General features: G+C 40.3%; 1 protein-coding gene and 1 pseudogene across 10 annotated transcripts in view; one reads left to right on the forward strand and one right to left on the reverse strand.

Annotated features, from left to right (window-relative positions):
• Positions 1 to 23,926, forward strand: part of OPCML (opioid binding protein/cell adhesion molecule like) — a 1,344,396-nt gene that overhangs the window by 1,182,725 nt on the left and 137,745 nt on the right. The window lies entirely within an intron of this gene.
• LOC148757276 (cyclin-dependent kinase 2-associated protein 1 pseudogene) lies at positions 20,338 to 23,329 on the reverse strand (annotated as a pseudogene).

Here is a 23,926-nt window from a genome sequence, read left to right on the forward strand (position 1 = left end):
CATTTTCTTTATGTTGCCTGTTAATACCACACTGGAATGTAAATCATTGAGCAGAATCTATTTTGTTTACTATGCTCTATCTCTAGTATCTAAAACAGTAACAGGCAACTAGTAGACATTCAATAAATATTTTCTATGTGAACAAATGAGCACACGGATGTGTTTGGCTGCAAGGAATGAACAACCAGGCAGTGGCTTAAAAAACTAGAGATTTATTTGTTTCACGTAAGAAAAGTGAAGAATCCCAGGAGTGGGGTGGCAGTTCACGACACATCCTTCTCATGGCTACTTACCTTATTGTTGCAAGATGGCTGCTACCCTTCCAGCTATGATGCCCACATTGAAGATAAGAAAAAGAGACAAGGGGAACAAAGAGAAAGGCTGTTTTTCCCCTGGAGACTGTGTCATTTGGTTCAAGAAGGGAAGACTTCCCTAGCACACGTGGTCATGCCCAGTGGCAAGAGAAGCTGGGAAATCAAATGCTTAGCTTGCGTGGAACACAGTTTGTGGGAAGGGATCTGAAATTGCATACTGAGTAAGCCCACACACAGCATCATAGTTAGGCTTAAATGATCCAATGTGTATAAAATACCTGTACATAGTAATCATTGAAGGAATAACTCATTATTATTATTATGAAAGGTTCTGTAAGGCACCATCAAATCTGCTCTTCTCTTTGCTTTTTCCTATAGTGCATACTTTAATTTTCTGTATCCATCTGAGGGTATCATGGTAACATTTTATGATATTATACTGAAAGTAGTCTTAGAATTGTAGAGCTTTAAACTATAATCTTGGTTTTACTTGGTTTCATATCTTAACAAATTCTGAATGTATCAAAGCTCACAATTATTTTCCTGATTCTGTTTCCATGATTCTGAACTCATTAAGTGATTTGAAGCTCTGTTACAATCCAATTTTGGAACTAGTTTGCCCAAGTTGATAAGAAGGCATATCTGATTTGTCAGACTCAGAGTTCTCATAAGCCAACATGCTGTGCTCAATGTCCTCTCTTCATAGCTCCAGAGGAAAAGACAGAGGCTGCAGGAGAAGCAGGAAAGTCATTCCCCCAATAAGGGGAAAATTATCCCCCCAATAAGGAGAACCATGAAGCATAACAAAGACTTTTCAGAAAAAAATGTAAAAATATGTATCTACCACAATTCTGACACTTCTCAGAAATATTACGCTAAATAAAAACACATTTTATACATGAGGCATATTACCAATGTTCTCTGAAATGCTTCCAGAACTGATTATAATAAACTTTCACCCCTCAGGCACTTTTGCATCTATTAGTTCCTGCCGTCACACAACCTGGAGAGGGAGAGGCTCCTCTTCCACTCCATTGGGACCCTGATGAGTGTGAAAGGCATTGCCTTGGGGCTAGGATTGGGAGGAGCATTCAGATATGTTCTTGATTAAAAAGACATTCATTCCTTGGGGACAGGAGCTGCCTTCACGTCCTCATGACTCTGCCTCTAGTGCCTTTCACAGCACCAGGCACAAAACCAGGGATCAGTCAACTTTTGTGAAAGGAATCAGTGAAAGAAGACACAGACTGTGTCACTTGGCTTAACTGATCTCTTAGAACTCTTATTTCAAACCAATCTCGATGATGTCCGTCCCATGTAAACCACAGATAATTTTAAAATCACATGTGACTATGCCCTTGGGAAACGTGAGTGTGTGAGACTAAAATCACCATGAGCGATCTTGAAGGGAGTTGCTCACCATATTCTAATGTGATGCCCTCCTGGATTAGAGCTTTACATTTATGGGTTTGATTTCTGAGCAAAACCGTGTATTCTAAATGTCCTTGTACAGCCTATCCACAGCTATTTCAACTTCCTCCTGTTAACCTGTAGAATACGTTCCACACATCTCTTTTAAAACATTAATATTCTTTTTGACATTGTTGTCTCCTTAGGACAGCTATCCATGTGGATGTTATTACCCTTATCATGCCTTCTTAATTCCGAGCTGCTGAGAGTCAGAGACAGTCGTAATGCATGCATAGTCAATCTCTGTTTCTTAAGAGAATGGAACAGAATGAAATGGAATGGAAGAAACCGAATGCATTAAAATAACCTAAATGCAATTGAATATCAAGATAAGCTACAAAGGAGACTCAAAAGAGACGACACTAACACTCTAGATTAAAAAACAAAATTATAAAAACTACAATTGTTGAAATAGAAAATAATGTTTAGTAGAAAGTTATCCCCTATAGAATTTGAGTTTATTCTCAAAACACTGGTTGTTTGGAATTAAGTCTAAAACAATTAAGAGCTTGCTCTTGTTTGTGCTAAAGAAAATGCCCAAAGCTCTCAGAAAGTTACAGGTATCATATTCTGTTCCCAAGGGATGCCTCCTGGTCTGGTGTTTGTCTAGCTGGAGGTAGATGAAGGGATGTTTCTGCAATCACTGCTTTTTTGAAAAACAAGATTATTTGGTCTTTGGTTGGGATCATCTCATAGAATGGCCATGTCCTCAACAGTGGATTTAAATTACTGGTCAGAAAAGTGTGGAAATTTTCCAAAATGAAAATGCTGGAGTCTTTTTCTTCCCTTCTGCTGACAGAAGACACTAAAGTTGTTGAGCTTTTTGTCTCTCATTCTCATGCGGAACCAGCTTCTTAGAGAATTATTAGTGTTTCACTGACATCGATCCAGAAAGAGACAGGAAGGAAAAGGACATAGAATAGGGAGGGGGGGAAATCCCTGTTTTTCTTCTGTTGTCAAAAGGAGAAGGAAAAGAAATACACTAGGATCAATTTTTACTTGAAATCACCCTGTGTAAAGAAACAAAGTCTATTTCATACTTTTGCAAAATCCCCAGCACCATGAGCACTACTGAAAATAGGAGAAAAAAAAAAATATTTTATTAAAGAGGTAATTGTTACAGTTTTACAATAAGTAGCAGCTCACGGGAGTGTGCAGGATTCATGACTGCATGGGAAGACAATTCCAACGCATACCAACTGGCATTTTGCTGTTTGTCTACAGAAATATGATTGAGAGCAACTTCTTGGCTTTTAAAGGAAGCTGACAACAGGCACTGCTACTTCCTAGGGCCCAAAGTGACCATAGCAGGGGAACTTAAAGTAGATTGGCAAATCAAGAGAACTGGCAGGCAGCCAAAGGCCTTGCCAGGCAGGGAGGTCCCCCCTGCAGGGAGCACAGCTGGCAACTGCTGGGACACTGCTCTCAGGAATCTCAAACTGAAGTTGCCAATGCTCCCACAACCAGAGGAAATTGTTTTGCACACGGAAAACAAAACAGATGAGAAAAGAGGCTTATGGGGACAGGGTAGGAGCAATCATCCTGTTATTTGTGAAGCACGGGATAAACAAGCTCTTATGCCGTGCATTCCAGGTCCTTTGGATCAGGGTAAAATTGAACCGAACAAAGTAAACTATATATTATTAATGGTAGTATTTCTTTTAAAGATTTGATACAGGCAGGCACAAAACATTGCCATAAAAAGGGAAAAGCTCTTCAAAATTGGCAATTCTCTGTTTTCAGTTCTCTCTCAGTAGGTTGCTACATGCATCTTTTCTCCTCTTTTACTTTTTTGGGGGCTTTTTGAACAAAGAAATGAGAATCTAGGAAGGAGAGAAAAAAGAACACAGCAAGGCAGGGAGGAAAAGGAAAAGAAAAACCTAAAAGATATAAAGGGACATAGACAGGGAGGCAGAGAGTGAAAGCAGGTTTCATTAAAAATTAGAGAGAGGGGTATAATAATAGGACAAGACATTGACATGCTTCTAGAATATTCATCTTGCACCCTGGGGAATCAGTGTAGAAATTACATTACCTTTAGGGAAACATTTGCATATTCCCTCCTTGTCTGACCATAAGGGAAGAGTAGCTCTGCATTTGTCTGGGTAAGAAGAGAGCATTGCTTCACTTCAGACCCTTCCCTAATCCCAGCTCCGTCTCTGTGCCCCTCCTACCTGAGGGCCAGTCATGGTATCTTTCATGACTCCTGTGGTTCCACAAGGAAGCTGTAATTACCACCATGGGCCAACTTCGTGTCTATCCAGTTTTACACGGAGACTCCACTACCAGACTCACTATAGCCTCAAAGAAGAAGACAGAGATTAAAATGTGACATTTGTAGACTTTTATTCTCCAATCCGGTCTTGAGAACAGGCAATCCAGTTCTTTATTGGATCATGTTTAATCTGTCAGTCATCAGTCCTGTTTATTGAGCAGCTACTATTTCATTGAGTGCCTATTCCTGTAGGTCAGGTACTGTGCTCACCGCTCTGGAGAGCATTCATTATTTCAAAATAGCTATTGAGCAGCAACTATGTGCCAGGTACACAGTGAGCAGATGAGATTCCAGTTCAGATACCAGGCTCAGAAAAAGCCTCTGTGAGGAAGTGGTACTTGAGCAGAGTTCTGAATAAACTGAGGAAATGTACCAGGTACGTGTGTGAAGGCAAAGGAGTCCAGCAGAGGGAATAGCATGCAAAGTCTGTGCAAAGACTATGCTTGACAAACAACAAGGAGACCCTTATGCCTAAAAGACAGTGAGTGAGGTGAGAGGATGGAAAGGAACCAAAGGAATTAGGGACTCTATTTCTTGTAAGGAATTTGGATTTTATTCTAAGAGTGCTATGAAAATATTGTTGGGTCTTGAGCAGGAGGACATAATCTGACTTACGCTTTAAAAGGCTCAGTCTCCAGAGCCTGTGGTGAACAGATCGAGGAGAACAAAATGCAACCTGGAAACTGGTGAGTAGTACTCAGGGGTGAGACGGTGTGCGCTGGTGCACAGTGGGTCACATGGATGCGTTGAGAGTTGGAGTTAAGAACAGATTGGATGTGGTGGAATGGGGTGTGAGAGAAAAAGGGTCATGGATGAGTCTGAAGTTTTTGACTTGAGTTACTCAGTGATTTTTAGTGAAATGGAGGAAACTGAGAGGGGTGGTTTGTAGGACAATCACAAGATTTAGTTCACACAGGATAAACATGAAGCAACTATTAGAGATTGAAGTAGTGTTTAAGATAGAAGATATAAATATACATTCTGAGGGAAAGGTCAGGGTTGAAGGTACAGCGTGAAAGTAATTTGCATATAAAGCATATTTAAAGCCATGACACTTGCTAACAGCACCTAAGGAGTCTGTGCAGAGAGAGAAGATGGCTGAGCTCTGGAGCATTTCAACATCTAAACGCTGGGAGCATAGGCAGATCCAGCAAAAGAGAACTTAATGGCCATCGCAGCGAGTTAGTGGGAAAACCAAGAGAATATTTTTTCAGAGCATGGAAAACAAATGATTTTAAGGAGGGCTGGTACAGTCCAGTAGGGAAAATTCTATAAGAGAAGTGAGAATAAATCACAGCGGAATTTCAGTTCTTTGATTAATTTTGCCTATTAGGTAGGAGGTGACCAACGAATGTCTCACACAAGATGTAATATTTTAGTAAGACTTCTCAGGAAGGACAGACATTTCCTGGGTAAAGAAGCAGAGAAAGAGACATGCATATGTGCATAAGCAAGTTTTGGAGAAGGTCTAGGATGGCTGAGACATCAAATGCAGAGAGTCAGATAACAAGAGATGAGGCTAGAGAAGTAGGTTTGAGTCAGTTTGTTAAGGCCCTTATACAACAAGCTGAGAAGCTTGGATTTTATCCTGGAGTCAATATGTAAAGAACAGAGTAAAATAAACATATCTACTTGGATAGAAGTATTCGAAGAATAGAAATGGTCTTATTGAGAAGGTGTAATTAAAATTCATATTATAAAACTGTAACGCTTGTTACTATCTATTAAGATAAGAATTATGACTATTCATGAGTGACGTGTCTAGGCCCACCCCTTAATAACTCTGATCTTCAGTGTTCTCAGCTGAAAGAAGAGGAGACTGAAGTGGAAGATTTCTGAGTTCTCTTTTAACTCTAAAACGTTTATATGACTGTGTCATGAGCTAATATGAGATGGCTTGTGCAGCAAACAGTAAGCTCTATGGAGACAGGAGCTACATCGATCGTTCACAGTTGCCTACCACCTTCTTAGTTCAGGGCCTGATTGTTTCTGGTGAAATGTTTGTGGAATTACTATGAGAACAGATGAATGAAATAAAGGGGTCTGTTGGGTACCTGTGGGCATATTGGGGATTGTGGCAGATGATGCCTGCAGGTCTGGCAGGACCTCATCATGGAGGACCTGGAAGTCATTGAGGGAACCGTGCCAGGTGGACTGCTAAAGAGGCAGCCATGATATTGACCATCACAAGCGCACTTTAGAAAATCCTGGCAGTTGGATTTGTCTCTGGACGCTTGATGGCTGAGCATTCGTGTCTCAGTGACCCACGACGACCTGCTTATCTCTAAGCAGAAATTGTTATTTTTTTTCAGGGTGAAAAATTCCCATTGGAAAAAGAGAGCCCAGCTGTGTTTGGGTTTTACAGACTGTCTCAAGATTTCTCTCAGATGTTTTGATTTATGGCAAAATTGAAAATACAGCATTATCATGATCATTATTAACATTATCATTTATTCAGCTACCACTAATAATTAATGTTTACTGCGTACCAATAATATGCAATGGGATTCAATAAGCATTGAATCAGACTTGGCCTCTCTCCAGTTGGCCTGTAGTAAATAAGAAAAAATAAACAAGTTGTTGCCCAAATTTTAATCTCTTCAAAATGCATTTGTTTCACAGGCTCCCCTTGGTTATACTGTGCTAAACTGACTGAAATCAAGAAAGTTGACTTTAAGATTGCCAATAATGTTTTATACCAATATTTTCCAAAAACTGTTTTGTGGAAAGGATATTGAGAGATGATTAAAAAAATGTCCAGACACAAAAATTTGGTAGACAGTCGATTGAATAGGAGTAAATGTGCTCACTGCTGCAGGATTTTGCTAGGTTTAAATGAACTAATGTGCCTCATAAGCACCAAGAAAGGGAAATAATACATAGAATTTTCTAAATTTATTTGGTCATGGAGTCATTATCTGAAAGACTATAACAAAGCAGGTGTTTTTTTTATTAAAATTTATTGGGGTGACAATTGTTAGTACAGTTACATAGATTTCAGGTGTACAATTCTATATTGTATCATCTATAAATCCCATTGTGTGTTCACCACCCAGAGTCAGCTCTCCTTCCATCACCATATATTTGATCCCCTTTACCCTCATCTACCACCCTCCTCCCCCCTTACCCTCTGGTAACAACCAAACTATTGTCTGCATCTATGAGTTTTTGTTTCTCGTTTGTTTGTCTTGTTCTTTTGTTGTTTTTGGTTCATATACCACATATCAGTGAAATCATATGGTTCTCTGAACAAAGCAGTTTTAAAAATCTGTTCTAAAATGCAAAATGCTTTCTTGTTTTTAAACCAAGCAATAATTTTATTTCTCAGATCCCTTTTTTCTGTCAATCCAAGAAAACCTTAGTAACACAGTCTTATTACTGTTGAGGAACCATTGTGAATGATTGGCTGGTCAGTAACCCTCCCCAGGATCCCCACAGCATTGGGGTCACCCAGGCAACTGTATGATAAGTGAGGACAGTCTTTTTTACTGTAGTATAAAGATTTGAGGATCATATATTTGTGAGTATTAAATCAATTGGGATCGTTGATACAGACACTGCAATGGCTAAAATAAATCAGGCTGACATGCAAACTGTTGATGAGGCTGTAGAGCAACTGGGACCCTCCTACACTGAGAGTCATTGCTGGGCGTGTGGCAGGGTGAACACTTGGGAACATTGATTGACACTTTCTTAAGAGGTTAAACACATGCCTGTACCATGACAGCAATTCCACTTTTGGGTATTAATTTAAGACAAATGCATAAATACATACACACACACACACACAAAAAAAAAAAACTATACAGAAAATTTTTTTTATAATAGCCATACGTGGAAACAGTTGTAAATATCTATTACTAAGACAATGGATACACAAATTATTCTGTATTCATCAGTGGAATACTAGTCAGCAACAAAAAGACAAGACCTACTTTTCCACACAACAGCATGGCTAAATCTCAAAAAATATTACATTAAATGAAATAAGCCAGATACAAAAGATTACATATTGAGTCCATTAATATAAAGTTCTCAAACAACCAAAACTGATTTATAGTGACCGAAATCAAATCAATGACTGCCTTGGGTTAAGGAGTTAGGGCAGCAAGGTGACTGGAAATGGACTGGAAGGACCCTACAGAAATTCTCTGGGTGTGGTAGTTACCTGAGTGTTTACCATTGTCAACACATAGCAGGCAGGACACTTAAAGCCATGCATTTGACTGTATGTAAATGAAAGCTCAATGAAAACAAAGACACTAAAATAATTGGAACCTTTCACTCCCACAGCAGCTTTGTGTGAAATATCTGTCAACACATGACAGTCATGGTCATGAATACTTGCCAATGAAAAGTACAGAAAATGCAAAGCAATCCATTTGTCACAACTCAGAGGACAGTGTTCATCCTAACCTTTTGGAATGAAAAGCGTTAATCCCAGATGCTTATTCTTGGCACAGGTTGGGCAGTTCTCCCTAAGAGTGGTATTAAGAACCAATTCCATGTGCTCCTGCCTGTCTGTTTGTGAAAGAACACATTTCTGATATACGATCAGCTGATGAGTCATCCCTTATTTTTTAATTAAGATTATCACCAACTCTTATATTTAGCATAAATTATATTTTCTTTATCTCAGCATGGCATTTTATTTGTTCACTAGTGGATACTGTCCTTACTCAGATTCTGAAAGCAGCCAATTAGTATCAAGAGTGACACCAATTAGAAACAAGGAGTGAACACAAGCAAAATCAATAGTTTTATGAGGCTCTACCAGTATCATGTTGATGATAAAGATAACAGTCACCAATCATTATTTAACAAGTCATTAAACTGATAAGAGAAGGATTAGCACAACCATAGTCCACTCATAAATTTAGGGTTGATGAATATTAACATATTTTGTTTTTCTTTTTAAAATAACTTTATTCCCTCAATGTCACTCTCAGATTGCCTACTTGGACCAACAAAATCCTTGATACAAATTACTCTTTGGGGAACATATACTAAGGAAGAGCTTGTATATCTTCCCCATCTCTTCACTTTTTCTCCTTCTTGTCTTCTTTCCTCTCCCCAGCTTCTTCTTCCTCCTCACCATCGTCACACTCGACATTTATTGAGCACTCATTGTGTACCAGATACTCTGTGCTCTGTACTTTCATTTGTATTATTTCATTTAATCATTTGTTGACTTATAATTACAAATGGTATTATTAACCCATCTTACAGGTTGAAAAGTTGAGAAGTAGAAAATTCATGTAACTTATGGAAGAACACAGAGTTTATTTAGACTTCTAAGATTGATGTTTGCTCCTAGGTTGGTTTGATTCCAGACAAAAGTTTTTACAAACTTCACATGCTTTGTTCTTCATTTTAGTGTAGGTGATGTTTTAATGTCTTTGTTAGTATACTCTGCTGGATTCCAAGCTGGCTAGCATTCCTCTACTTTAAATGCCTGTCATTATTATTTTCTTTTTTACTTAAAAATTCTCCGTACACTTAAAAATGAATAAGACAACTTCTCAGCAAATAATGTTATTTGATGTCACCTCAGATATAAATATGCACTGTATTTGATACAGTATTTGCATTTTAGAAATATTTTCAGGGAATTATGAGAAAAAAGCAGAATGTTTTCAGGGAGTCAGCATTTTTAAATCACAACTTTTTCAGATGAATAACTCTATGTATCCCAAGAAAGTTCACAATCAAAAGAAAATATCCTCTTTCCTAAAGCTAGTGATTGCTTGACTATAGTGGTCCATGCTCTCTGTCCTCCTGTATTGCACCCAACACACTGGCCCCTGAGAATAAAAATACAAACATCCTGCAGATAAACATGAGCTCCTTGTGCCAGATGGACTTTGCTCTGGGCTTGACACTCTGCCCCCTTTCCTATGTTGGAGGTTAAGGGAACTTCCCTTCTCTTAAGCCTGCATTTAGAATACCACAGAACAGCCTTGACCTCTTTTCTCAATCACATCTCGGCCCTTTTCAGTTTTCCAGAATCAAAGTTGTGTCCAATAGAGAAGGCATGCCTAGCCCCAAAAGGCCTCCCCTAAAACCAGCCTCCAGCCTCCAATTCAGCTAGACTGATAATTTGCTCACTTCTTGCCAAGTCCTTCGCCCCTGTATGTCACAGCCTTGTTTAGACTGAGAGGGAAGGGAGTGTTTGCCATTGTTTAGTCCAAAAGAATGGATCATCTTTGGCTCTGATCCCTGCTGCCATCTGGGTCTACCCTGGGGAGTGCAGGCTTGCTGATGAAGAGGGAATGTAACCAGTAGTGTGTATATGTGTGTGGTGGGGGGCGTCAAAGAGCTCCAGGCAGCATCAAGGGACTTGGCTTCAAGAGCCACTTGGGCAGGTCACTCTGGCCCTCAGCATTCTCATTTGAAAACAAAGGGGTTGGACTCCATCAGTGTCTTCAACCTAGGTAACATAGATTCATATGGTCCATATAGGGGACAAGAGAGTCCATTAATTCTTTTTAGTATTTAAAAAGTGCATCAAAGTTCAAAAATGGTCAATTCACCTATTTTGGACTCAGATCATATCAACTGAGCATGATAAACCCTCAGATGTAAAAGGTATCTACATTTAATAATTAAAAAGTTGGAAAAACAAATGCAATTTGTATGGCAGACAAATATTTAAAAAAAAATAGGACGCATGGGGAAACACTTTCTTTAAAGAGGCTTAACACTGAAAACATAAAAAAGAGCTGCATAGTTTCTAAGGTCCTTTCAGGAGTGTGGTTCTATTATTTGAAGTTTACAGGTAAATACCGGGGGGGGGGGTGTCAAAAAAAGGTACACGTTTTAAGAGATGTTATCTATGTATTACTTTTCAAAGTTGAATTATGGTGTAATGCGTCGTATGACATTCACTCAAAAGATGGCGTTAATCAAATGAATGCTAGCATCATTCATTGTATTACCATTTTAATACAGTTTTTCCTTTCTTAAAATGTGTATACATTTTTTGGCACCCTCTGTGTAATGTAAACATTAAAAGTTTTTTCTTTTTTTTTTTAAATTTATTTTTTAAATTTATTGGGGTGACAATTGTTAGTAAAATTACATAGATTTCAGGTGTACAATTCTGTATTACATCATCTATAAATCCCATTGTGTGCTCACCACCCAGAGTCAGTTCTCCTTCCATCACCATATATTTGGTCCCCTTTACCCTCATCTCCCACCCTCCACCCCCCTTACCCTCTGGTAACCACTAAACTATTGTCTGTGTCTATGAGTTTCTGTTTCTCATTTGTTCATCTTGTTCTTTTGTTGTTTTTGGATTATATACCACATATCAGTTTTAATGTGAGTGTATGTATTCTTTGTATCACTTATGCTTCTAGGTTCAGGGACTTTTAAGGGTCCTGTACATCTTCACCACTACTGAGGTAGATACTCTTATCATCCCCATTTTACGAATGAAAAACAGAGGCTGAAAGAGTTTAGGACACTAGCCCAGAGCCATAAAGACCTATTTGTCTATGTGTCTACCTATCTAAAGAATTTATAATCATGAGACTATCTGTATATCTATATGACTATTTATAATGCATATTTGAATTAGTGTGGGTATCTATATGTGAGATAGAGCAGTTTCACATGAGTTTAACGTTCACACAATGTATATCCTTAAGGGACCTACCTCCAAATATGAGGTGTGATCAAATAATATGGTGAATGTTTAAATAAAAAAGATTATTACGGTGAAAGACACATTGCCATTAATCCACGTCAAAATACTCCCTCCTCGCATCAAACACACTTATCCCATCAATTCTTGCCACTTTCTGAAGCAGTTCTGGAAGTCCTCTTTCATGAGTGTCTTTAGTTGTGCTGTCACAGTTGCCTCGATGTCCTGAATCATTTTGACTTTGGGGAAGAGCCAGAAGTCGCTCGGTGCCAGATCCGGTGAATAAGGTGGATGAGGACACAACATGTTTTCATTTGACAGAAATTTCCGTACCAGAAGTGATGTGTGACACAGAGCGTTGTCATGATGGAGGATGATTTACGGCACACTTTAAAACACACCTTCTCCCGACCATAGTTCACACCTGACTGACTGCACCGAACAAATTGAAACTTATCACACACTGTGACTAAGGTTTGACATGCTGCTTCCCATATTGAAGATCCCTGCCTTTCCATTGAATGGCACTGAGCAGCAGCATTCACCATATTTTGTGATCACAATGGAAAGGATCTATTTCACACATGACTTCTGGTAAAAGGAAATTTCTGTCAAATAAAAACATTACAGTGTGTCCTCATCCACCTTATTCACCAGATCTGGCGCCATGAAACTTCTGGCTCTTCCCCGAAGTCAAAATGACCATGAAAGGAAAATGTTTTGAATTGATTCAGGACATCGAGGCAGTCATGACAGCACAACTAAAGACACTCACGAAAGAGGACTTCCAGAACTGCTTCAGAAAGTGGCAAGAATGAGGGGTAAGTGTGTTAGAAGTTAGGGGGAGCATTTTGAGGGGGGTTAATGGCAATGTGTCTTTTAATGTAATGATCTTTTTAACTTAAACATCCACCATATGTTTTGATCACACCTCGTACAGTCACATTCTGATGGGGTTAGGGTTTGAAAATATGAATTGGGGGGAAGGGTTGCAATTCAGCCCATAACAGAAGGTTAATAAATTTCTCTAATTTACTCTTTAGACTACATATATAGCTCTAATTTCAAAATCTCTACATGTAACGGCTTCATTTCCATAAACATAGTGACCCACTTAGCAAAATGCAATAGGAAAAATAAGAGGTGCAAACCTTTCATAGCTCTGGAGTTTAGGCCAGCCCCAAGATCTTCTGAGCTGTCACACAGACTCCTCCAAATCCATCCTGTGTTCTTATCCCCTGGGCTCTTCTGTGACTCTGGCAGAGACCCTAAGAGTAGATGAAAACATGGGAATGAAAAAGCTCCAGTGGTCCAGGGCTGGCAAAATAAACCAGCAGCATGGTGAGGAGGAGCAGTGCCTCCAATCATGGTGGAGATTCTGCAGGCAACTGGGCACTAAGACAGGCTCGGGCTGGGACCCAAGGACAATGGCCACTGTGCACTTAGGGCAGCACGTTCCTCTTAACCAGGTGGGACACAAAGTTGAGGTGTCAGGTACAGTTATTCATTTTACCTGCAGTAACTACAATTGAGGGCTTTGGAGGAGAGACCAATAGGAGCTACGTAGGTGTCCTGGTTCCAATAAAACCTGCTGAGGTTAAGAGTGGAGCTCCACCCTGGTGAGGAAATGAGTATAAGTAGAGGATTGAGACAGAAGACCAACCATATGAACTGAGGGAGCTCAGTTAGAAAGGGAAGCCAGCGGTTACCAACCATCTTGCGGTCACTGCAGAAGACTTTCTGGTTCTGCCCACTAGTGGGGACTGAGATTTTGAGTACACAGTCAGGCTTCATCAGGAACAATGTGGGGCTGGGCCATGTCGGAGAGTGCAGGTCTTTGCTACTGAGCATCTCTGGGGCAAGCAAGGACTGACAAGGATGGGCCATGGGGAACCTGAGATCTGGTTGTTGTTTGATCTTGCTGCTTTCCTATATTCCCCTGGGTCTTCCCCCCCCCCCTACTTTGTGAAGAGGTTCAGTTCCTCTTAATTTGATCTCTCTTTGACCACAGATTCCAGGTTCATTCTGTTGTGATGGCTTCTCACTGCAAGTTATAAACAGGATAAAAACTGGGCCAACAAATTTACATCAGCGAGCAAAGCTGCAAAGGCAGAAGGCAGCTACCTGACCCAATCGGTCTGTTTCCATCTCTAATGTTTCTGACTCCATAATCATGACCTATGAATATGATTACTGCCACACATTTGGTCTGTCTGTTGGAAAATGTAGGCCAGTTGCCCCCATCCTCACCAGCACAAACAGGCTCTTCTCCCTCACCTGAAGTCATCTATTGTTCCCTTCTTTCCTACTGCTTATTCTAGAGATGAGTCAGCCAGAGCATGTGCCAGTTCTGGTGCTGGCACCAATGGCTCTCACTAATTAATCAGCCTTGGGTTTCAGAGAGTGCTGTTGGCATCTCCAAATACATAGAGGGTCTGGTTTGAATTGTCACCTTTCTCAGCATTTGGGCAACCTTGCAAAGTTGTTCCTTAATGTAGTTCTAGATTATGAATCTTGGCTTCAATTTGCTGGTACAGAAGTACTTTCTCTACCATTGGGAAACTCCCTCCTGTCAAAATGCCATCTCCTTGTCAATGCCATAGTTTTGTGCTGAACACAGGAATCCATAATCAGTTCTTCCCCAGCAGCACAGACAGGGAGGGAATTGGATTATTGACCCAGTTGGAGTTCGTTAGTGACAGAAATTTAATCTGTGTGGAGTGCCTCACTTTCCCAGTGGGGCTTTCCTCTTTAGGAGGGCCCTGAAGAAGTGGGCTCTGTGTCTGGAGTTGCCCTGGGGTCTTTCCCATCCTTCAGTTGTTTTTTTCCCCCTTGTGTGAACTTCCATTAATGCCTTGCATTGGCTGGGGTCCTTGCTCCTGAGAATGGCTTTGCCAAAGGTCATTCACTTGGCTGCTGCTGTTTGGTGCTTCTTGTCTTTGATGGAGGAGTTGACTGATTTGAATGGGCGGTTTTCATTGCTATGCATTAAACAGCTGTCCCCTCCAACCAGGTGCTTAGTCTGCTTCCCCTTCCAAACCAGTGAAGGGAGGGAGTTCTCTAGTGCAATTGAGAGAAATGATCTGAGAGGCTAAGGTTACATGAAAAGAACTCCCTGGTGCCTGGTGGCTTGGGGTAAAATCTTCGTGGGTTAACATTCACAGCATAAGAGGCAGTTTAAAAAAAAAAAGTGAGTGTGGGACCAGTTGATTGTCTCAGTGGCCTGTTGGTTTGCTGAGACTGAGTTCTCAATGCAGCTCTTTGAAGTAGTGAAACAGATGCCGTGGGGCTTTGCCTCCACTGCCCCATGCAGTGACAATGCATGGGGTCCTCGTGCTGTGGGCTGTGAGTCCCAGTAGGTAGAGATGCTTCAGTGCAAGCCCCACTGTAAGGCATCATTCGTGTGACTGGAAGCTCACCTCCACTTGTTCCATTTATCTGAATCCCTGGCCCAGGCTGCATGCTGCTGTGACCCAGTTGCCATGGAGAACTTGTATATTCTTGGCTTCCTTGCTGCTTTTACAGGCAGAATTACAGAAGAGAATGTCTTTGCTGTTAGGAAATATAAATATTACAGGGAGCTGCTCATTTCTCTCTCTATGATGATTATCACCAAGGATATGCAAGAAGAATTTATTACAGAGCATGGTCCTTTATAATGTGCCTCAGGAGTCTGTTACAGAGATGGAGTGTGTCAACCCTCGGCTACCTACTAGCTAGATATTAACTAGAACTGCCTATACGTTCAACAGATTTTTGTAGAGTGCTTAGTATGTGCAAAGCCATAGTAATGGCTTGGGGTAAAATCTTTTTGGGTTAACATTCAGAGCATAAGAGGCAGTTTAAAAAAAAAAAAAATGAGTGCGGGACCAGTTGATTGGCTCAGTGGACTGTTGGTTTGCTGAGACTGAGTTCTCAATGCAGCACTTTGAGGTAGTGAAACAGATGCCATAGGGACTTGCCTCCCCTGCCTCATGCAGTGACAATGCATGGAATTCTAGTGCTGGGGATACAGAGACAAATAAAATACTTTCCTGCCTTCAAAAATCTTGTATTCTGGTAAAGACCAATAGAACTTCAAACAAATAAATGTAAAAAATTAATTAACTTGCTGCAATAGACACCTATACCATATGCCATAAAACCTAAACAAGGGAGCGGTTTTGTCAGGAAGACACCCTGGAAGAGGCATCCCTTGAACTTAGACTCAAATGTGAAACATTTGTTCACCAGGAAGAGGGACGCATTCCAGAGCTGTCTTTGGCACACTAGTTTTGCTGTTGTGCTGTGCAGGTGCTCCTCCTCCAAACTTTGTGTCCATTTTCCAGGCAGGAAAAAGGGGAAAGGTGAAGGCAAAAGCCAAAGGAGCAGATGTCACCTCAGCTTGCTCTCAAGCTTTCCTGGAATTCCTGTTCAGTGATATGACCTCCCCAGCTTGGCTTGCTCAGTATTTTCAGCTGAGTATATGAATGTTCTGAATAAAATTGAGGTTTGGTTAGTGAGCTGTAGTAATCGGACAGCTACCCAGATGGCCCCACCCCCAACAATCTTCAACTCCTGGCATTCGTGCCTTGTACAGTGTTTTCCCACAATGAGTAAGGCTGAGCCGTGTGACCAATAGAATACAGCGGCAGTGATGGCATGCCTTTCAAGGCTGGGTCATATAAGGGACTGCAGCTTTCACCTTGATCTCGTTTTGAGGATAATTAAGCAGTCCTTTGGAGAGACCAGATAACCAATTCCAGTCATGTGAGTGAGCCACTTTGACGTGGATCTTCCAGCCACAGTCAAACCTTCAGATTACTGCAGCCCCTGTTAACATTTTTTTTTAAATTTTATTTTATTAAATTTATTGGGGTGATAATTGTTAGTAAAATTACATAGATTTCAGGTGTACAATTCTGTATTACATCATCTATAAATCCCATCGTGTTTTCACCACCCAGAGTCAGTTCTCCTTCCATCACCATATATTCGATCCCCCTTACCCTCATCTCCCACCCCCCACCCCCCGCCCCCCTTACTACAACTTTATGAAAGACCCTGAACCAGAAACACTAAACTGAGACACTCTCAAATTCCTCACCCAAAGAAGCCATAAGAGAAAACAAAGTATGATTGTTCTGTTAAGCCACTAAGCTTGGGTTCTACAACAACAGATAGCTAAATAGTAAGGAGAACAGGCGCACTAGCTAATGAGCAGGCAACCAGAAGGGTTGACCACACCAACCAACTGGCCTCTCTACTCAGACACACTGCCTTGTCCCATTACATTGATGAAGTGCTGCACCTAATATCAAAGCATCCTCCCCCTTTATTTCATCAAGTAGGTTGCCACTCTGTTGAAACAATGTTTATCAAGGTTAGTCTTGAATAATGTGGTACCGATTTCATTGATCATTTTCCAGTGTTCATTGTACTTGAAACCGTTGACCATGACCTTCTTTTTGAATCACTCTTCTCTTGACTTTTAGGACTCTCAAATTCTCATAGAGTCCTTCTTAGCTTCCCAGTAGCTCTTTTTTTCAGTTCTGTTTGAGGTTGTTGTTCTGTTATATTGCTGTTTCTTGCTGTATTGGAGATCTTAGGTGCTGGGACAACTTTTCTTCTCTATACCTTTAAATCATCTGGTTTTAAACACCAGCGATATGACGATGATTCCCCAATTCATAGAGAGAGTGCAGTACATATAATGGTTGGGAACCAAACAATCTGGTTTTCAGTTCTAGGTTTGTCACTTGATAACTGAGCAACCATGGATAAATTACTTAATCTCAATTTCCTCATTTTTATAAGTAAGATAATCATAGTATCTATTATCACACTTAGGAGGCACTCAAATATGAGCTTTTCCTATGACTATTACTACTGCTACTTTTACTACTGGGCATCTCTACAGGGTATTTAGTTGATATCTTAAATTTATTTAAGACTAAAACAGAATGCTTGATTTCCTGTGGACCCCAAACTGCTTCTCTCCTAGTTTGCCCTGTCCCAGTGAGTGGCACAACTATCCATCTAGTCAGCACATATAAAAAAACATAGCAATCTTCCTTAGTCCCTCACCTTCCTTTGTCTAAAATAGCCAATCTAATAGGAAGCCCTGGTGGCCCTCTTGCCAGAATACATCCTAAATCTATCCGTGTCTCCCTCATTCATGCAGTCACCTTCAGTCTAACAGTAGCATTTTCTGCCTGAACTATGAAAATGCCCTCTGTCCTGGTCCCCACGCTTCCACTTTTGGACCCTTTCCCCAATAATACATTCTCAGAGTTATCATTTTAAAAACATAAATCAGATAAAATCATTTAGCTGTTCGAAACTCTGAAATGTTGTCTGAGAGCACTTCGCATAAAATTTAAACATCTCCTCTATACTTGTGCACTTAACTACCCGTCTAGCCGCACCTCATAATGACTACGCCACCACACACACACACACACACACACACACACACACACACACACACACACAGCCCTGCCTGCCCTTTGCTTGCTCTGCTCTAGTCTCATCATCCTTCCTGGTCTTTGTCTGTCATACTTGTCCCTATGCCTCAGCCTTGGGAAAGCTATAGTCTCTGCCTGCCACGTTAGTACCCCGTGTCTGCACATGGTTAACCCTTTCTTGCTACTCAGGGTAAACTTCCCTGATCTTTTGACCTAACGTACCCTGTAATCCTTCTCTAATACATCATCTTGTTTCATTTGCACCATCATATATTTCATTTTAATTTTCCTAAATTTTTCCTGGCATTTTCTAATGATTTTGTTCCTAACCCGTCTACTAGACTATACATTCCATTATACATAGGCCTGACATCTCTGATTGATGTATCCTGAGCACTTAAAATAGAGTAGTTATTCAATAGAAGTTTGTCTAATGAATAAACGCCAATAAGACAAATGCAGTAATCTAAGAATGACTCTAGAATTCTGACTTGCTAACTGGCTTGGGTAGTGGTTACTTTCAGTAAGATACAGAAGATAAGTTAATTGGAGTCAAAGTAATGAATATAATTCTAGACATCTTGTGTTTGGGGTGCCTATGGGATGTCTGGGTGTGACTGGTTCAGTATGTAATTAGACCCATTTTTCTGGAGTGCTGGAGAGTTTGGGGAAGGAGATAGTTTTGAGATCCATCTGCATTTATATAAATGACCTAATTCAATGTGAGACTTTCCCCTAAAATTAGTCCCCAGGAAAAGGGAGAGTTGTTTTACCTTAGGGTCCTTATAGAGCATTCCATAATCAAAGTGCTCTCTTAATTACTTATTTAGAGCAATGAAGTAATGTTTGCGTAGACACATTAACCTGAAACTACCTCAATCAATGCTCCTTTGGGATACTTAGGAGGTTGCCTGAGAGAATCAATTTTAAAAAATGAAGGTTTCAACTGTTGTTTTAAATTAAATAGTTTTATTTTTGTGGCTGTGACCTCATAATTATGTGTTAGATATGATTGTAAATGGACTTTTAGAAATTGTTTTTAAAAAGCAACATAGTACATGGGAATCACAAAGATGCAGAACACTCTGAAAAAACAAAACAACCAACATTTTATGCAAAGAGGTACAAGTGGTTCAGGGTTTAATTTCCATTTACGGCACCATAAGATTCAAGAGGTTAAAACGTACTCTATCTAAAATATTGGAATGAAGATGCTATGCTTTGGAAAGCTGTGTTGGGTGACTCATGTCTTCCTCTAGGGACTTTTAACAGCCTGACATCACGATCAATAGGAAGAGGTGAATTGACCATGGAGAAAAAAAGCAACATTTCCAAGTTCGTATATCGGTTTATATATTATGTGATTTTATTTTTTTGTTAATGAAAATAAGCTTTATTGCATCGAGTAAATACATGCAAAGATGCAAACAGGTTTAGTCATTCACTTCCAGATGTTTGAATCAGCTTACAGGAAAAGCAGAACTGAAATCTATATATAGTCTTAGGAACAAAATTAGGTGTCCTTGGTAGGTTAGGTTAGGTTTGGTAAGTAACTCTTCTGTATTTATAACATGTGCGGTTTTTTTGTTTGTTTATTTGTTTGTTTTTAATTGACTTTAAAGCACTAATAATCATGCAAATGCTTAAGCAAAAAAGAAGTTACATTAAGCTGAATCTATACTGTATGTCAAATGGGTACCAGCTACTAAGTAAAGCGTGCTGTCAGTACACACTGAAAACCAAACCCTTAGAGTTGTATAAGCTTCTGAAAATAAACAAACAAACAAAACAATTTGAATAACATAAATATATTCAAAAGAGAAACATTAGTATCTTGGAGGCAAACTACAGTTTGCTGTGAGATAGGCAACTTTTTTTTTTTAATTAAATTTATTGGGGTGACAATTGTTAGTAAAATTACATAGATGTCAGGTGTACAATTCTGTATTACATCATCTATAAATCCCATTGTGTGTTCATCACCCAGAGTCAGTTCTCCTTCCATCACCATATATTCGATCCCCCTTACCCTCATCTCCCACCCCCCACCCCCCGCCCCCCTTACCCTCTGGCAACCAGAGAACCATGTGATTTCACTGATATGTGGTATATAAACCAAAAGCAACAAAAGAACAAGACAAACAAATGAGAAACAGAAACTCATAGACACAGACAATGGTTTGGTGGTTGCCAGAGATAGGCAACTTTTATGTGCATCATTTGAGTCAACGCTTAAAAAAAACAAAAACAAAAACCCTGGGTAGTTCCTGACTATTCATAATGTAAATCCTAATCAACTGCAAGATCTCTTCTCAATCAAGGCACTGTAGATTCAGAGCCTGATGAACCATGGGAGGGGCACAGGAAGTAGAAACCAAACTGTTACCATTTTGAAAGCAAGTGTCATCTGAACAGGGGAGATGAACTGTAACTTCTTGAAAGAAGATGGGAAACCTTCCAAGCTAACAAGGCAGCTAGCATCTGGCTCTCCGTTCCCTTTCAGCCAAGCACTCTCGAACTAGTCCTCTGGCATGGACGATGCCTCCTTGTTTTAGTCTCTCCACTGAGCTCTTTGCTTCCCGCGTGGGTGGGTCGGATCTCTTTCCCCAGCTCTTCGATGACGGCCAGCACCTCGGCGTACTTGCTTTGTGGCACCTGGCTGTTCCCAGTTGCCTGGCCCGTAGTCACTCAGCAGCTGCCGGGACTGCGAGGACGTTGCCGTACTGGTGGGGGATGGGTGGACACTCCCAGCGGCCTTGAGGGAGGTGACAGGCCTGTGTGCAGTCAAGTTCGCATTGTAAGACATGCCCAGAGCCACAGGGGTGCGATGCCCAGCTGAGCCAGGCCTGCGAGGTGGTCGCAGCTGAGAGCGGGTCCCTGAGACAGTGCACCAGTCAGTGTGCCTGTCCCTGCGCCCTGGAGAGGTCTCGCACAGTTTTGGTTGTTGATGGCTCACGCAGCACCAGCAGATATGACCTATTGTTGTTATTTTAAATGTGTGTATTCACTTAAGTTAAATGATTAAGTATGAGTATATAAATATTTGATTATTTCATTTACATTCCTAAAAATTGTCAAACTTCTGTGTCGAGTCATCTGAAAAATGTAGGCTGGTCTTATAGTCAAGGTTCCCTTATTCTGATCTATGTATACCCTAGGTGGTAGTTGAAACATCAAAAGAGTTTCACGGGGCAAGAAAAAAGGCTGAGGACAGAGCCACAGGAGTCACTAACACTAAGAGATGGGCAAAGGAAAAAGTCTGTATGAAGAACTAACAGGAAGGAGAATTCTGAAATTAGAACCAAGGAAAAGTAATGATGTTGAAATCAAGAGAAAAGACTTGTCAAAAGTAAGGGGTGATGCTGATGGTGAGGATGATGTCCATGGTGTCCTGGATCTTTCCATGGAAAGATGAAGTGAAGGCAAGGCTGACAAAATTCCATGACATTTATACAGCAGACTACTGATCACCTTGGCCAAAGCAGTTTAAATGGAATGATAAGGTCAGAAGCTTGTTGCAAAGGTGCGACGACTAGAAGGAAGGGGAGTATAGGTGGAGGATATACATTCTTTTTGTAATTAGTTTGATGTGGAGGGAAGAAAAGCATGCACTCGAACTTTGGTGAAAGGAGGACTTGCCATTTAAGGAGTTGATTTTAATGAGAGGAAAGTCTTGGGCATCTATACAGGTTGAATAAAATGAGCCAGAAGAAAGTGCTAAAGAGGATTGACTGAATGAGCCAGGTCCAAGCCAAGAAAGTGGGGAAGCTAGACTAAGAGGCCACATGGGGAGATTCGTTTTGTCCAGATGAATGTGTGCTTTGTTCTTTGGAGCAATAGTAAATGAGATTATGTAAAAAAATATAAGTTTGTGAGTGTGGAGGTCAGAAAGTAGAGGGATGCCACTTGGTTCCTGGTATTTATTGACTCAACTTTGGCAAGTGCTTCAAAACCAAATACTTTGTTCTGAAGTTGTCAGCACTCCTGCCTTTAGAAGCAGGTCTAACAATGGGGGGAAGAGCCTGAACTTTGAGTTTAGAATCCTTGATTCTCATTTAGTTGCACAGAACATGATTAAGATTTTAGAGAGGTCATGATCTTCACAATTGTTGTAGTACTTGGCTCCCTCTCCACCTGACCTAGAAACCCCTTTCTCACAGTGTTGCCTGGGGGAGAGGGAGGAGAAAGTTCATCTCCCCATTCATTATTCTCTGATGATCGTACTCTCCCTGGCTTTCTGGGGGCTTCCATGTGTCAGCCTATTAAAAAAGAGAATTAAACTACATCTTTAAATTCACTTCCAACTCTAGCATTTTATGTATATGTAAACACTTAACTCATATGATGCCTTTAAATAATAAAACAAGGTGGAATATAATTAAGGGGCAAAGGAGTTGTACAGACAATTTGTGCTGTGAGGAAGTCTTTTTAAGTTGACTAATGTGACATTGTTCTCAAGGAAAAGAAAACTTCAGCATTTTATTTTCAGAATCACCCTGATCCAAAGTAGGTCATGGGAATCTTAAGGGGGGAGGCTTGAAAAGGTCCCAGAGCACCTCTAAGTTAATACAAATTCTTGATTTTTTTTTTTAAATCCCACTGAAGGCAGAGAAAAGGCCAAAGCAACATGGCTGAGGCGGAGATCAACTTTGCTTCTGTCTGAGGCACCATTGCTGCCTGCAGAACAATGAGCCTTCAGGCCAGTGGACCAGTCTGTTATCAGCCCACAGCAGGCTGAGAAATAATCTGCAACTAGCAACAATAGGTGCCATATCTCAGGCCAGGTAATGAGCAGGCTTTAAACTGCATCAGCTCTCATTTTATTATCCTTTAGTTTTATACTTCTCAGCCCAGAATAGTCTTATCTTTCCTCTTTTTGTTGCTCTGTGGAGCCACCTCCCCCTCCACAAAGTAAAAGAGATTAGGTGCCCTTTTCCTTTCCTTCCTTTTTCTAATTTGAAGCCACAACATTATAATAAGCCTCTATAAAAACACACATATGTATATACACAATTAAAATTGCCTGCCTCTGTTTATTTTGTTCAATATCTGATCCAAAATCTCCAAATGCATATCTGCTGCGTATCAATGACAGAGACGCCACCTGCCAGGCCTGGGTCAGTATCTCTGAACGGAGGAATCTACATCTAGGCAAACACTAGAGATCCTCTGTTTGAGGCACTTCCTACAAGAGCCTGTATACATGCTCAGAGACACCTAGCGTGAAGTAAGATGCCTGGCCAAGGCCAAATCTTTCCACACTGCTGACTCAGTTCAAACAATTGCTTGGTCCTTTCAATTTATTCCGTTTAAAAGCATTTCTTATTCCAATAGGAGTCCACCAGGCTTGATAAAAGTTTTATTTTCTAATGTAGAGTTACTTGGGCTTCGTCTTATGACTTATCCCTCTGCTGCTGTCCTCTATCTATGAAGCATTCTGTCTGAGTCTGAAGGGAAGGAGGCCTAGATGGAAAGGGAAGTTGACGTACTTGAGGTAATTAAAATTTATCTATCTCTCCAGATGAGCGTGCATTGGTGGAGCCCAAGTCAGATTCTTAATTCACAAGAAAGAAAAAGATAGGAATGTGAAACAGTGACTTGGGTATGTGAAATTAGTTACAATCAACCTTACTTTTTATTTTTATAGACATGAATAGATTCGTGGTGATAAACCAAAAATTTTGTTTTATTTAAAAGAAGTGTTTGGAAAAACACTTGAGTTTGGGAATGACTTCTTAATTAAGACTCAAAATGCAAAAGTTATAAAAAA

Source organism: Rhinolophus sinicus, chromosome 9 (assembly GCF_057876585.1).
Source record: "Rhinolophus sinicus isolate RSI-liver-muscle chromosome 9, RSI-T2T, whole genome shotgun sequence".
In the NCBI taxonomy this organism is placed as follows: Eukaryota; Metazoa; Chordata; class Mammalia; order Chiroptera; family Rhinolophidae; genus Rhinolophus; species Rhinolophus sinicus.